Here is a 14666-nt window from a genome sequence, read left to right on the forward strand (position 1 = left end):
TAAGAACCCACTGATCACTCCTACCAGTACTGTTGGTAGTGCTAATCCTGTCTGTGTCATGGTATTCCAAGCCACGTGTCCAACCCTCATCTCCAATCCTAGATCCTGGAACACTCATCTCAGTGCATCCCTATCTTCATCTCGATCATAGGGTACTAACTCCCCATCAATTGGCATCCTCAGTATCCTATAAACATCCTCTAAGGTGATTGTCATCTCACTCATCGATAAATGAAAACTACAAGTCTCTGAGGGCCATCTCTCAGCCAACGCAGTCTGCAACTTGTGTTCGCCCGAAACTCAGGCACATACAAAATATGGCGTAGGCCCATAGCCTAAACTAAGACTCTCTCCTCAATTGTTAGCTCTGCTCACAAACTTTGAGTCGACGGGAATCTCTCTCATGACTCCAACATAGGTAGGTCCTCCTGCAGTCAATCAAATCAACTGTTTCAATCATACCAACATTCCCTATTCATCATAAAAAGCTGCTTTTTATCCTAGTGTTTATGGTACTCTAACCTAGTGACACTCCCTATTCATCATAAAGTGTTGTCATTTATCCTAGTGACACTCCCTGTTCATCACAAAGTGTTGCTATCTATCACAGTGGTACTCCCTGTTCATCACAAAGTACTGCATTTTTTTTTGCACTCCTTGTTCATCACAAAGTGCTGCTCATTTTAGTACTCCCTGTTCATCACAAAGTACTATATTTTGGCATTCCCTGTTCATCACAAAGTGCCTCGATCTATCTTATCCTAGGGCCTCTACTTGAATGTATCCTCTTGATTAGTTTCCTGATTGGCAACATATATTCTATCACAAAAATATCAATCCTAGCCCTATCTCTATCCTAGTCTTCCTTAGAGGACTTGCTTGAGTGTATCCTCTCAGTAGCTTATCCAATAGACATCGTATGTTCATCATAGAACTGCCATTTCAACCTACAAGACATAAATGCACATTTAAGACATAAACACGCTTACATACTACACATAAATGCCTTTGCATTCATAGACGCGCCTGGCACAAACATAGATGTGCCTAGCCTATCCAGACGCGCTTGACACCAGCACAGATGCACCTTAGCATTTTTTTACCCCTACTTGACATATCTAAAATGCATTAAATGTGATACCTAACATACATTTATGACAATATTTATTGCGACAAAGTACAAGGAGGTTTTGTGGTACTCATCAGCTCTCTTGCATCGGCTAGCCTTTGAAATCGGCGAACGCGATCGAATCTGTGCACCAATGCCATCGCTGTTGACTGCAAACTGCTCTCTGCTCTCTCTGCACTCTGATCTCTTAGGTGTGTGGATGACAATAAGGATGTTTTCCCCTCGTAGTCTATCTTATAGATTACCCTAGTCCTAGTCTCCCGAGCCGATCTTATTTATCTCGTGACTTTATCACTCTATCCTATGCGGTTAGTCTATTCTAGCCTTTATTTCTTATCGAGAGATTGTCCATGATTTGTTCTGATATTTTCATCCAATCTCTCAAGGGGGCATGTCATTCCCATCTCGGGGCAACTTTGTAATGGTTCATCTTATCTTCTTTGAAACAACGCGACAAGTTGCATTGTCTCAAAGAGGGGCAAAATGTAGACACCTAAAATTGTCCTGTCTAATTAAATAAATATATTTATTCATTTAATTATTTTAGCCTAATTCTTCTATTAATTAAATAAATATTTATTTATTTACTTAATTCATTTATCCTCTTCTAGCCTTATTTCTCATTTAAATAAATACCTTTATTTATTTAAATTATCCTTTTCCTAAATTAAATCAATATTTTATTTATTTAATTGATCCCACTTCCTCTGTTAATTAAATGAATCTTTATTTATTTAATTAATTCATTAACCTTTTCTATACATGACACGTCATTCATCTCTTAATTCCTACACTACCTACCGTCTCATCATATTCTTATTTCCTCTACCTACCCTCTAATCATACCCGACCATTTATCTTTTACACCTCTGAATCTTATCCCTCCATTTCTTACAGTGTCTTCTATATAAGGAGATGCTTCCTTCATTATCAACCCTAATCATTCTAATTTTCTAATCATTCTATTTGATTCGACTAATCAAGCATTCTGACATTTGAACTTTCATATGCGATCAAGCCTACTGACAACCACATTTCTGTTCTTTGTTGAGTTCTAGTGCACACATAAAATCTAAGAGCAAATATATCAAGCAAGATCAATGGAGATAGGAAGAATGGAAATCCAAACCCTATTGGACATGTGATGGTATAATCTTTGTGATTTCATTTGATTTTCATTGTCTTAGGTAATCTTCATATGTTATGGTGGATATTTGTTGTTGTTAGGCTAGGGTTTTGTGGTTGAATTCATTTAGTCTTTCAATATTGTTGTTTTATCCATTTTCACCATATACAGCTTCAACAACTGAATACAAAAAATTGTTGAGAGTGCTGATGTTTGTGTGAATGTCTTGAAGTTTTAGATGGAACCAGTTCTGAGAAGAAGGATGAAGATCCTTGCATTTTTCTTTTGGAACCTGAAACTATTAAGTCAGAAACTGATAAAGCATATCCTGATGTACTTGTTCAACCAGAATAAATAAATTCAGAAGAAGATGATACTGAAGAAGCTGAACCTAAAGAGAATGATCATGTTATTCCTAGGTATGTGAGACTGAATCACAGTCCTAAACATATAATTGGAGATAAGTATGTTGGTGTACTAAATAGAAGGAGAATAAGAGAGAACTCTTGCATGATCTCCACCTTTGAACCTAGAAGTGCTAAGGAGGCATTTGGTGATGATCATTGGGTGAAAGCTATGGAGGAGGAGTTGGATTAAATTGAGAAGAACAACACTTGGACCCTGGTACCCCGACCAGTAAACAAGAATGTTATAGGTACTAAATGGGTGTTCATAAACAAGTTAAATGAAGATGGTGTTGTAGTTTTCAACAAGGCAAGATTAGTATGCAAAGGTTATGCGCAAGAAGAAGGAGAAGATTATGGACAAACTTTTGCACTAGTAGCAAGACTGGAAGGTGTCAAAATATTACGTGCATTTGCAACTCATAAGAAGTTCAAGGTATACCAGATGGATGTTAAGTCTGCATTCTTAAATGGGATACCGAAAGAAGAGGTTTATATAGAGCAACCTGATGGTTATGCATTCACAGATACAGAATACAAGGTATGAAAATTGCATAAAGCCTTGTATGGATTAAAGTAGACACCCAAAGCAGGGTATGAATGGCTTCATACTCATGTGATGAAGATAGGCTTTGCTAGAACTAGTGATGACATCAACATTTATCTCAAGTCTGAAGGAGATGAAATACTGGTCAATGAAGTATTTGTTGATGACATTATATTTAGAGGTAATGATGACATGAGTAATTGTTGTGCAGATGAAATGAAGAATGAAATTGAGATGTCATTAGTTGGGGAAATAAAAAATTTCATAGGTTTATAGATCTGATAGATGAAGAATGGTATTTTCATTACTTAATCCAGGTATGTGAAAGAGGTTTTGAAGGCTTTCAGTATGAGTGACTGTAAACTAGTTGGAACCCCAATGGTTACAGGTTTTAAATTGTCCAAGGAAGATGCATCTAAGTCTGTAGATGAAAAGGAATACAGGTGAATGATTGGCACACTATGTTGTTCATAGTCGACCGAATATTACCCATGCAGTTGGTATTGTTGCCAGATTTTAGAAGAATCCAAAGGAGGCACATCTGATGGCAACCAAGAGAATTTTTAGATATCTGAAAGGTATTATTAACTATGGGTTATGGTATCCATATGTTGGAAATTTTGATTTGAAAGCATACATAGATGCTGATTGGGCAGGAAATATTGATGACCGAAAGAGTACTACCGGTGTAACATTCTTTCTAGGAGGAAGGCTAGTTTCATGGAGTAGTAAAAAGTAGAGTTGTACTTCACAATCTACTGCTGAAGTTGAGTATGTAGCAATTTATATGAATTGCACACAAGCTATGTGGATGAGACACATTTTGGAAGGTTTGAAGATGGAAATATCATAACAAATAAAGATTTTGTGTGATAATACAAGTGCAATAAACATTTCTAAAAACAATATTTTTCATGCAAGGACTAAGCACATTGAATTGAAATATCACTTCTTGAGGGCAAAAGTTCAAAGTAAAGATGTTATCTTGGAGCATGTTTCTACCAAGGAGTAGCTTGCGGATATCTTTACCAAACCTCTGCCTAAGACCACTTTCGAGTATCGTAGAAGTCAATTGGGGGTTGTCCCTCTTCATGAAGTTAGTTGAGCATGATGTTGATTGCATCAGTCCTTGAACCGCTTGTAGAATTTTACATGGATTGATGAAGAAGTGGATGTATTCCACAGGGGGAGCATTAAGTTGCAGAATGATGTTGATGCACAGTGAGAGCAAAACTGCATTTTCTTTTTACCTTCACTTTGGCATTATTGTCAAAGGGGGAGAAGAATTATGTGATTAAGGAGAAGAATTATGTGTCTGATTAGGTGAACCAACGACATGCTGAAGACAAAAAAAGCAAGGTGAATACTTGGTAATATAAACCAAGATTACTATTCACCAATCTCAACAACAATCAGAGGCATTGATATTTGTATTGCCATCAATGCCAAAGGGGGAGATTGTTGGCATTTTGATTTTATTGGCAATTTGCATAGATATTGCATTAATGATATGTTGTCATTGATATCAATTGAATCTGTAATGGTATTCATATTATTGCTGATTTTTTTGTTTTTGATATTGGCTAGTAACCGATAAAAAGAGCTTTGTGGAAGATGTTGTAAATCGGCATGTAAAGTTTGTTAGTTGAACTGGTAAACCGGTGTAAAGGGTTAAATCTTTCTATGCAATGTAATCGGTAAACCCTATCAGTTGGTAAACCCTAATTGATCAAGTTTGTTGGTTTATTATCTGATGAGTGGCAATGATGGAGACACGTGTGATCATTGTATGAGGAGAAGTTCAAATTGTTTTGGTGCATTTTTTTTTGTCTAGGGAAGGAGCAAAGTGGATTGCATCTAATGTACAACACGTGTTGAGTTACAAAGTTTGATAAAGTGGTGATCATGAAGCGGTTGGAATTTTCTTGAAGAATGTAAAGAGATTGTCATGATTTCTAACGGTCAAGATTGTACTGACTTGTTTGTAATCTTGATGATGAGAGTTAGGTTTTTGTTGTGTTACCGACCTAATTGATTTGTATTTAAGGTTGATTAAGCTGTTTGTAAAGGTTGTTGGCAAGATTGATAGAAATGTGTTGAGTGTGTAGTTGCCTAACAAGTGAATGGATATGCACTTTGAGTGAAGGCAAATTGAAGCTTAGAAGGATTTGATCAAGCAAATGTAGTGCTACTCAGACAGATCAAGAAAACTTGTTGTTTTCTAACAATTACAACAGAAGTGAAATCCCTTAACTGGGTAAGCTCTAACAAGCTTGGTTACTCATTAAATCCTCTAACAAGGTGTTCTATTAGCTTGGATTATTAAGTCCTCTATCAAGGTTATTCCTAATAGGGTATTGTGCTTTTCATCAAGGCATATTTGTAAATCCCCTAATAGGGTGATTCCTAACCAGAATTAGTTCCTAACAAGACTTATTGTAAAGCTTTAACAGGCTTGGCTCCTAACAGGGCGAACCTCAGAAGAGTTTAGATAGCTATCCTTGTGAGTCTCATCTCACCATGGTTTTTACCTATTTGGGTTTTCCACGTATAAACATTTGTGTCAAGTGGTGAATGTTTTTGTGGTTATGATCTTATTTGTTGATTTGGTTAACTTCTGATAAGGCATGATAACTAGAAGCATTGAAAGATGAATATGTTGAGTTATGATTAAGCATTGTTGATGTTTACAAGATTGAAGTTGTTTGTTGTTAAGTTGTCATAATAGTTAAACCGGTTGATGTCAAGTATTCTTATGAATATTGATCTTAACTGAGATATGTTTACTTTGTGTGATTGAAATTGAGTTTGGGAACTTTGTATCAGTTTTTCAATATACTGATTCATCCCCCCTCTCATTATTCTACTAGATACTTATTGTTTCATCATACCATTAGAGTAAAAATGAATTCCTTTGTAGATCTCAGCTCATCTTGCAACTTCATGTTCCTTAACCTTTAAACATCATAGTCCTCAAGAGCTACTTGAAGTTCCTTCCTCAAACTTATCTCCATAGATTCTAGATAGAGGATCTTCCTCAAGCTATTAGACTTACTTTGAGGCACCAGGTTTTGATACCAATTATTGGGATCCAAGAACACTGAGAAGGGGGGGATGAATTTGTGTTCTGCCGGAATGATTAAATTTGACCTTATTAATACAACAACTCAACAACAGGTAAACATAAAAGTAGATAACAATAAGTAAAAATGCAACCACAAAGATGAACACCATAACACCATAGATTTATATGTGGAAAACATCAATGAGGAAAAACCACAGTGGGATTGGAGACCTACAATATCTATCCACTGATCAGATGAATAAATATTACAATAAGGGGCTTGCACATGCAGGAAGGCCAATAGCCTAGAGCCCCCTGCTCATCACAAAAGGAGTCTCACTAACTACATAAAACATCAGACTACAATCTGGAATGAAGATTGAATTGCTGGAATAACATATCCTATGCTTGAGTATAGTTCTAGTTAAGCTCAATGCCGAAGGTATTAAACCTCTTACACAAACCCAATTCAATCACCTATGACTGACTAAAAGCTTCTCCATATGATTACAACTTTATTTGCACACAGATAATCTCATAACCTCAATCGATGCCACAATCTACAAAGAGATTTTACATCATATTTATACCAACTTGGGACCTAAACAATTAGGTTAGCCACCTAAAAGATAATACAATAAATCCATTACATAAACCCGCAAACCAATGATAAACCAAGGTGGCCTAAGACCAAAACAAAATTAACCAAACAATAAATGCAACTGGTAACACATCAGGAGCATCCAACAACAAGTTACATAAACTGGTCCATAACCTAGTAGAATAAGACCAGACCTAAAATAGGTCGCCATAAGCCAAATGAAGTACCACCAATCAACTGGAACATGAACACGACAACCATCATCATCCTAAGGACCTTCTAAAAGTTGCACCAACACCACTTATCTAATCTAGCAAAAGATATTCAGTGAATTTTTGCTAGTAGAACCCTTATCGGTAATCAAAAGGCTTACTAGAACATATGATAGCTTCCGGATCACCAAATCCTGAACCAACTAAATGTGACATGCATCTAAATAATGTGAATGATCGAACCAAACCAATTCTACCAATCAAAATATACCAGAGACAAATCTCCTGATCATCATCAAAGTCCAACCAAAGAAGCTAGTGTTGACATCAATGACAAACATCGATGCAACACATAATGAATTCCTCCAAATTTCCAACAAAATTTCACAGCCAATGCATGGACTGACACATATAAACAGACATGCAGGTTGATCTAGCACCACATAGGATTACAGAGACCCTATAGGAAATGATGCTAGAATGACCACAAGCAGAAGATATGCCCCAATGTAACATGAGATAATAAAGACCTCATGAGGGTACAATAAGGGACACATCCAAAAGACATGCTAAGAAAAACCAAAAGCACCAATATCACATCCTAGGCCATGTTATTCCCACTGCACCATGATATAAAGGAGCGTGGTGATGAAGAGGAAACAAGACTCGAGGAGATTAAAAAATATAAACAAAGATCAAAAAGAATCAAAGCCAACACGAGTGTCTCAGATATCTTTTGCCAAAAGGATAACTGATGGGATGAGGATTTGATGATGTCTAACTTGAGGAAGGCTACATTCTATGTAGACTGATGATGGGTGTTGGTGAGAAGGATACATCTCATAACAACACTAGGATAAAAGAAAAATGATGATTGACAAAATGATCTGATAGGATCATGATGAGAATTAAGATGATCAAGGATGATTATTAAAGAACTAGTTGATGGGATATGATATTGAATGATAGGACCCACAGATGCCTATGTAAAAGGACACCTATATACAAGATGTACAAGAACTATGGATAATGGAAGAAGACCCAGGGATAGGCATAATGTTGCCCCTGTCAAGAGGAAAATCGATGAGAGATTGATGATGATGATTGGGAAGAATGCATCCCGATGATGATAAGTGGATTGCCTTCAAGGCTTGTAGCAAGGATGGGAACAAGACCAAGGATATGATTGGATGATTCGATTAGAATGTGACCTTGGATAGTGGATGGATATGGATAAGATTCTGCACATGATGGCAGATTATGAGGGAGGGTTCTGAAACTGACCGAGTCATTTCGATGACTGGAAATATTTTTTAGCATTTGGGGGGAAAACAGAGGGGAAAAAGAGATGGGTGGGATTACGTTCCCACCATAGTGGGAATGTGGTTCTGCCTGAATGGAGAGGCGATGAGATCGCTGGTCCCGCCATCGAGAAGGGCAGCAAGAGTGCTTTCCTACTGTGCTGGGAGGGCTATCCATTCCAAAGAGGGGGCAATGGAGCACTTTCCCGCTGTGGCGGGAAGATGATCTTACCTAAAGGGACGTGACAAGATTTCTTTCCCGCCATGGCGAGAGAGCTATCCCGCTCAATGAGATGGGGGCGAGATCACTTTCTCGTCATGGCAGGAAGGTGATCCAGCTCAAAGGGACATGGTGGGATTTTTTTTTTGCCATGGTAGGAAGGTGATCCTGACTGAGGAATGAGGGAGGAATGGGAGGGTGGGATAGTAATCTCGCCCAAAGAATGGGTGGTGAGAAAACTTTCCCGTTGAAGTGGGATAGCGATCCTAGCCAAAGGATGAGGAGAAGAATGAAAAATGGATGAAGGGATGTAGGACATTGGATTGCATGCGGGTAGCGTAGAGACATACCAATGACAAAGGATGTAAGAGGAAATGGAATGCTATGAGAGGAGGGGATGGAAGATAGGATAAAAAGGATTGGAGATGGAAGCATTATGGATGTGGCTGGGAGATGAATGGATGGGGTACAAAGGGATGGAGGATAAGATGAAAAGAATCTACAAAGGAACCAAGTTATGGATAAAAGGATGGAGGAACTAGGAGATAATGATTGGTGGAGGATAATGTGATAGATGAAGAGATGGAGGAATGGGGAGATAAGGATAGGTAGATGGATTAGGTTATAGATGAAGGGATGAAGGAATGAGGAGATAAGGAATTGGTGGATTGATGGATAAGATAAGATGACTAGCAGGAGGATAGGGAGCTGAATGAAGCATATGGAAGATAGGGTGATGGGTGGATAAGGAATAAGAAGGAAAAGTGTGATAGGGAAGTTGAAGCCAAGAGGTGTCCAAAGCATGTAAACATAGTGGCCTTTATTTATTTGTTTATTTTTCAAGATCCAAGGAGGACGGGGGAAGTGAATTGGATAGGATATGATGGATATGGTAGGCAGATGAAATGGAGAAGGAAATGGCCAAAAGAGATTGCCCCCAAGTGTAGAGAGAAAAAGGATGAGGGGAAATGTGATGCTTGTTTGCCAGGTTTTCATCACGATACTTGTCAAAGGCGTCTATTTGCCAAGTTTTCACCACTGGACGAATTTTTTCTCTTTTCTCTTTTGTTTAGCTGATTTTTTTTTTGGTATTTTCTAATTTTTGGGAGGAAATTCATGGATGGAGCTAGATGAGGATAAGTGGATTTGGAGGATGGATGGATGGAGGACTCAAGCATCAAGTTTCATATCAAGGTAATAGGAGCCCATTTAGAGTTATCACTAAATGTTGGTACAACTTTATTAGGAAGGAGTGAATTATGAAAAGGCTTGGATTAGATGGTTTTGATAGGGAATGTAAGAGATGTGGTAGTGACAAGTGTTTGGATGGAAGGAGGTAAAGTGCAGGTGATGGGGGGATATTGTCAGGACCAACATTGGCACATGTTGTGAAGGATGTGGGATGAGTGGAGGAGAGATGGATGTAGCATGTGAATATGATGGAGACATTATGATAGATAGCTTTCGGACATAGGGACCCAAAATAGATTTAGGAGATAGAGGGGGATAATTTTTAGCTGGTGGACTATAAACTTTGTATGCCATTGTAGGTTATTCTTTTGGATGCACTGCTACTTTTTTGTTTGGAATCCACATTGTTTCTACTTTTTCTTTAGTGGGCCTTTACAGCCTTTGGGATTCATTGCAATTTTGTATTGGCTTTTGCTTTGTGGGATCATGTATTTTTGAGTTGACATGGTCACCTTTATGTTGTTGTGGATGTGTATCTTTACACATTTCTGATTTGGCATCCAAAGTTATGCTAGTAGCCTTGGAAGGAGTATGCGAAGGTGTAGGAGGTGAAGGAAATATGGATGAAATGATGGATGTGGGATGTTGGATGGAATGAGGTGATATGTGCCTTTATTGATCTTGATTGGGAATGAAAGGACTAGTATGCTTATGATGGGTGATGGAGATATGGGATTTGTGTATGGAGGGACGAGTAGGAGATGGAGCATGGGATTTTGGGATATAAGGACCCAAAAGGGATTTAGCATGTGGGGGATATATGAAGGTAGATTTTTTGATATAGGGACCCAAAATAGATTTAGAGGATGAAGGAGGAAGGTGGATGGTTGTTTTAGCTTTATATGATGGAGGAGGGGGGATGGTGATAAATGGTTTGGAGGAACAACGGGGAGATGCAATGGTTTGTTTGGAAGTATACTTGGATTTTGCATTGGTTGTACCAACATTTTTATTTGTAGTTCCTTGGGATATGTAACCATGACCATGAGATCCTGGATGTGCTTTGACATGGATGGGCTCCAAAGTACCTTGCTCATGTAGGCCTAAGCCTTTTTCTTGATATTTCATATTTTTGAGCATTTTACCTACAGTAGGATACTTGTTCTATGGGTAACAAGATGCAAGTAATTTATCAAATGGAGGAGAATGGGTGGTGTATATGCAATGTTCTTTTGTTGCGAGTGAACTGCCATGGATTAATGTACTAGAACCAAGGGAATAAAGTGATGGTGGTGGGATGGTTTGGATAAGAGGAGATGGAGGATGGAGAAGTGAAGTATATGGGACAAGAGGATCTTGACTTGGAATAGGGGATGATAGGGGATATTGAGATGAAAGGGATGAAATGGTAGGATATTGACTTGGATCAATAATTTTTGAACATGCTCTGGAACAAGATCTTGGAATGATGGGATTAGTGTGGATGGTGACACAAGAGGTGAGTGGGTAGACTCTTTAGATGGAATGGATGGAAGGATGGGAGATTTAATGACTTGGGTAGTTGGAGTGGATGGAAGGGGGAGAGGTTATTCAATTGGGATAGCTGGAGTGGATGGAAGGACAAGAGGTTCTTTAATTGGGGGAGATGGAGTGGATGGAAGGATGAGAGGTTCTTCAACTGGGAGAGATGGAGTGGATGGAAGGATGGGAGATTCATCAACTGGGAGATATGGAGTGGATGGAAGGACGAGAGGTTCTTCAGTTGGGGGAGATGGAGTGGATGGAAGGACGAGAGGTTCTTCAACTGGGAGAGATGGAGTGGATGGAAGGATGGGAGATTCATCAACTGGGAGAGATGGAGTGGATGGAAGGACGAGAAGTTATTCAACTAGGAGAGATAGAGTGGATGGAAGGACGGGAGGTTCTTCAGCTAGTGTAGGTTGCTTGGATGGAAGGATGAGAGGTACCTTAGATTTAGTTTGAATGACTATAGGAGTAGGTGATGGGGATTTTGAGGGAAGAATCTCAATGGATGAAAGGTCTTCGATGGTGGTAGAAACTGGGAGAGGAATGATAGATGTGGGAGCTAGAAGGGAAGCTGGTGGATTGAGATAATATGCAGTGGATGGTGGACTGAGATAGAAGAAAGTGGATGGTGGAGGATTGGTGCAGTCACGGTTGGGAGTGACCTTAATGAGATCTATCTAGATTGTTTAGCAATAGTAAACACACCAAAACAAAGTCAGGAAGATCGAGGAAATGCAAAATTGATTGATTATATCATGAAAACTATTTACAATCTGCTAGCAAAATGTGGGCTACAAGATTCAACTCACTGGCCTAATACAGACATGCTCAAGTATAGTTTCGGTCAATATCGGACCTCTTAACCTCAAGATAGATCTTCCCATTTATAACAACTTTCTACTACTAGATAAATTACATTGATTTATATGGTCAAGAGGGATCTAGTTGGCCCAAGAAGAATCAAACAACGATGAACATGATGAAACGTGTAAAACCACCAGATCGGCCTCCGCCAATGAAAATCCTCCAAAAATTCCAAAGGAAGAAGTGCAGATTAGAGGGAAGGTTTTCCACATGCCAAGGAATGCTGGGAACAATGAATTGGAGCTCCCCAAGCTATGGAAAGGATCCACAAGATTTAACAATAGCAAATAGGTCCAAGCGGTTCCAGTGTTCTAAGCCATAAAACTATCTCAAAATCTAGAAGCCATAACTTGCCGGAAAATGATCCAAATGCCTCAAGGTTTAGGAATAAGGAAGATAATCATGTTTACAAGCAAAATCCAACTCCACAAGATCCGGTGAGAAAAACCAAGAAAAAGTAGAAAGAAATATTGAAACTGCAAAACATAAAACAAACTAAAGAAATGTTTTTGGTTGATGCAAGATTGCCAAGAACCATAGATTCTCCTGCATCAAGGATTGTGGTGAGATGAAGGAAAGAGATTGGTGCCATGTGCTTGTTCATGAATTTTCATCCCAACAATGTGTGAAGGTAGTGCTTGTAGATAACTGAATCAAGGTTATGAAACAACAGGTTGTGATCTTACTTGAGATTGATATTGTGGAGCATTGACCACTTGTGGCACTGACTGGACAGGTGGGGGCATAGATGATAATGGCATTGTGCAATTCATTTCCCCAATCACAACTTGTGTGACAAATGATGGCAGATTAGGATTAGATGAAGGATTGAGATAGGATGGAAGATTAGAATTGGATGGAGAAGTGAGATAAGATTGCAACGTGACTTGGAGATCTATCTCATCAGGTTGATCAACCATACCCTCGTCATCATTGACATAGGGCGAAGTGAAAGAAAATGAGGCATGACCATACTCATCATAGTAGGATTGAGACATGACTTGGACATCTGTGTCATCAGGTTGATCAACCACACCCTCATCATCATCGACATAGAGTGAAGTGGAAGAAAATGAAGGCTGACCAAACTCATCATAATAAAATTGCAACATGATGATAATTTGATGAGTCGGAGAGATGAAATATGAGAATGGATAATAGAACAAAGCTTAGAATATGCTGAATGACTAGCTTAGACTAGGATGGGGATTGATGTTTGATGAAGCTGGAAAGAGGATAAATTTTGATGTTTGATTTTGGATGGTTGATGTTCGGATTGATGACCTAGGAAGAAGACAATGATGACAAAAATTGGGATACAAGAGGTGATAATGGATGATAGTGATGATGCAAGAACTGAGATGATGACAACTAAGGTGATGAATACCAATTAAGATGATAACAATGGCCATGCAAGTCAAGACCCTAGTGGACGATAATAACGATGTAAGCTAGAAGCCATATTGGAATGCAAAAGCGAAGAGCCAAAGAAATCAATCAAGAGTGAACTAACGAACCAAGGACAACACTCTGCTAGTGTAACAACACCTAAGACTCAAAATACACAAGGATAGATACCAACTATTGAAAACTCAAGAGATTTCTAGCGTGATGCAGATAACACTTTGATAGCATAATGACGTCTAAGAAAAGGATCATGAAAGATAGGTGTAAACTGTCGATAGATTAAGAAATTTATAAAGTAATGCAGACAACATAACAAAAACACAATGATGTCTAAGAACAAGATCATGAAAGATAGGTGAGACTGACATCAAACCTGCCAGAGTAAAGAGAAAACCCGCGAGAGTTCAAATGACAGTGACTACGCTAAGTATGTCAATCTAGCTCAAGACATAGGCATTCCCGCTATACCAGGAAGCGAACTCATTGCAGGACAGTAGTAACTAGGACTGTGTGAAATGTGATGTGTTTGATGACATACTAATTTTGGCAAAAGATCATTGTGACACAAACATAGATTGCACATACGAATGATATAATGCAATAAAATAATCATGTAATTCCTAGGATAGTCAAAGTATAGTACTTGTTGAATCCCCTTGCCCAGAATACCACATCCAACCAGATAGATAGAAGCTTGGTAGCACTGGCTCCACCCTTGACACATACTTCTTGGGCATGCCAAGCTTTGAATTTGTAAAGACCCAAAGATCTTGAGAATTTTTCTATCTCAAATTGGGGGTACATGAGGGGTGTCTTCGACATTAACGTATCACAATGCCTAGGTCAACAAGTATAAGGATTGGGGCCACTTTAAAAATGGTTCATAGTAATTTTCCTATGGGTCCAGTCCAACAACAGATTCTCAAAGCAAGCCACTTAAGACTTTAATTGAGCTTATCGGTGTAGAGAAGACCTCCACATACGATGAATTCACTCAACACTTCAGCTGTTTGACTGGGTTTTTTATATAGTGGATCGAAAAACACTGCTCGAGGTCGTGCTAGGAGAGATGC

This window comes from Cryptomeria japonica, chromosome 9 (genome assembly GCF_030272615.1).
Source record: "Cryptomeria japonica chromosome 9, Sugi_1.0, whole genome shotgun sequence".
In the NCBI taxonomy this organism is placed as follows: domain Eukaryota; kingdom Viridiplantae; phylum Streptophyta; class Pinopsida; order Cupressales; family Cupressaceae; genus Cryptomeria; species Cryptomeria japonica.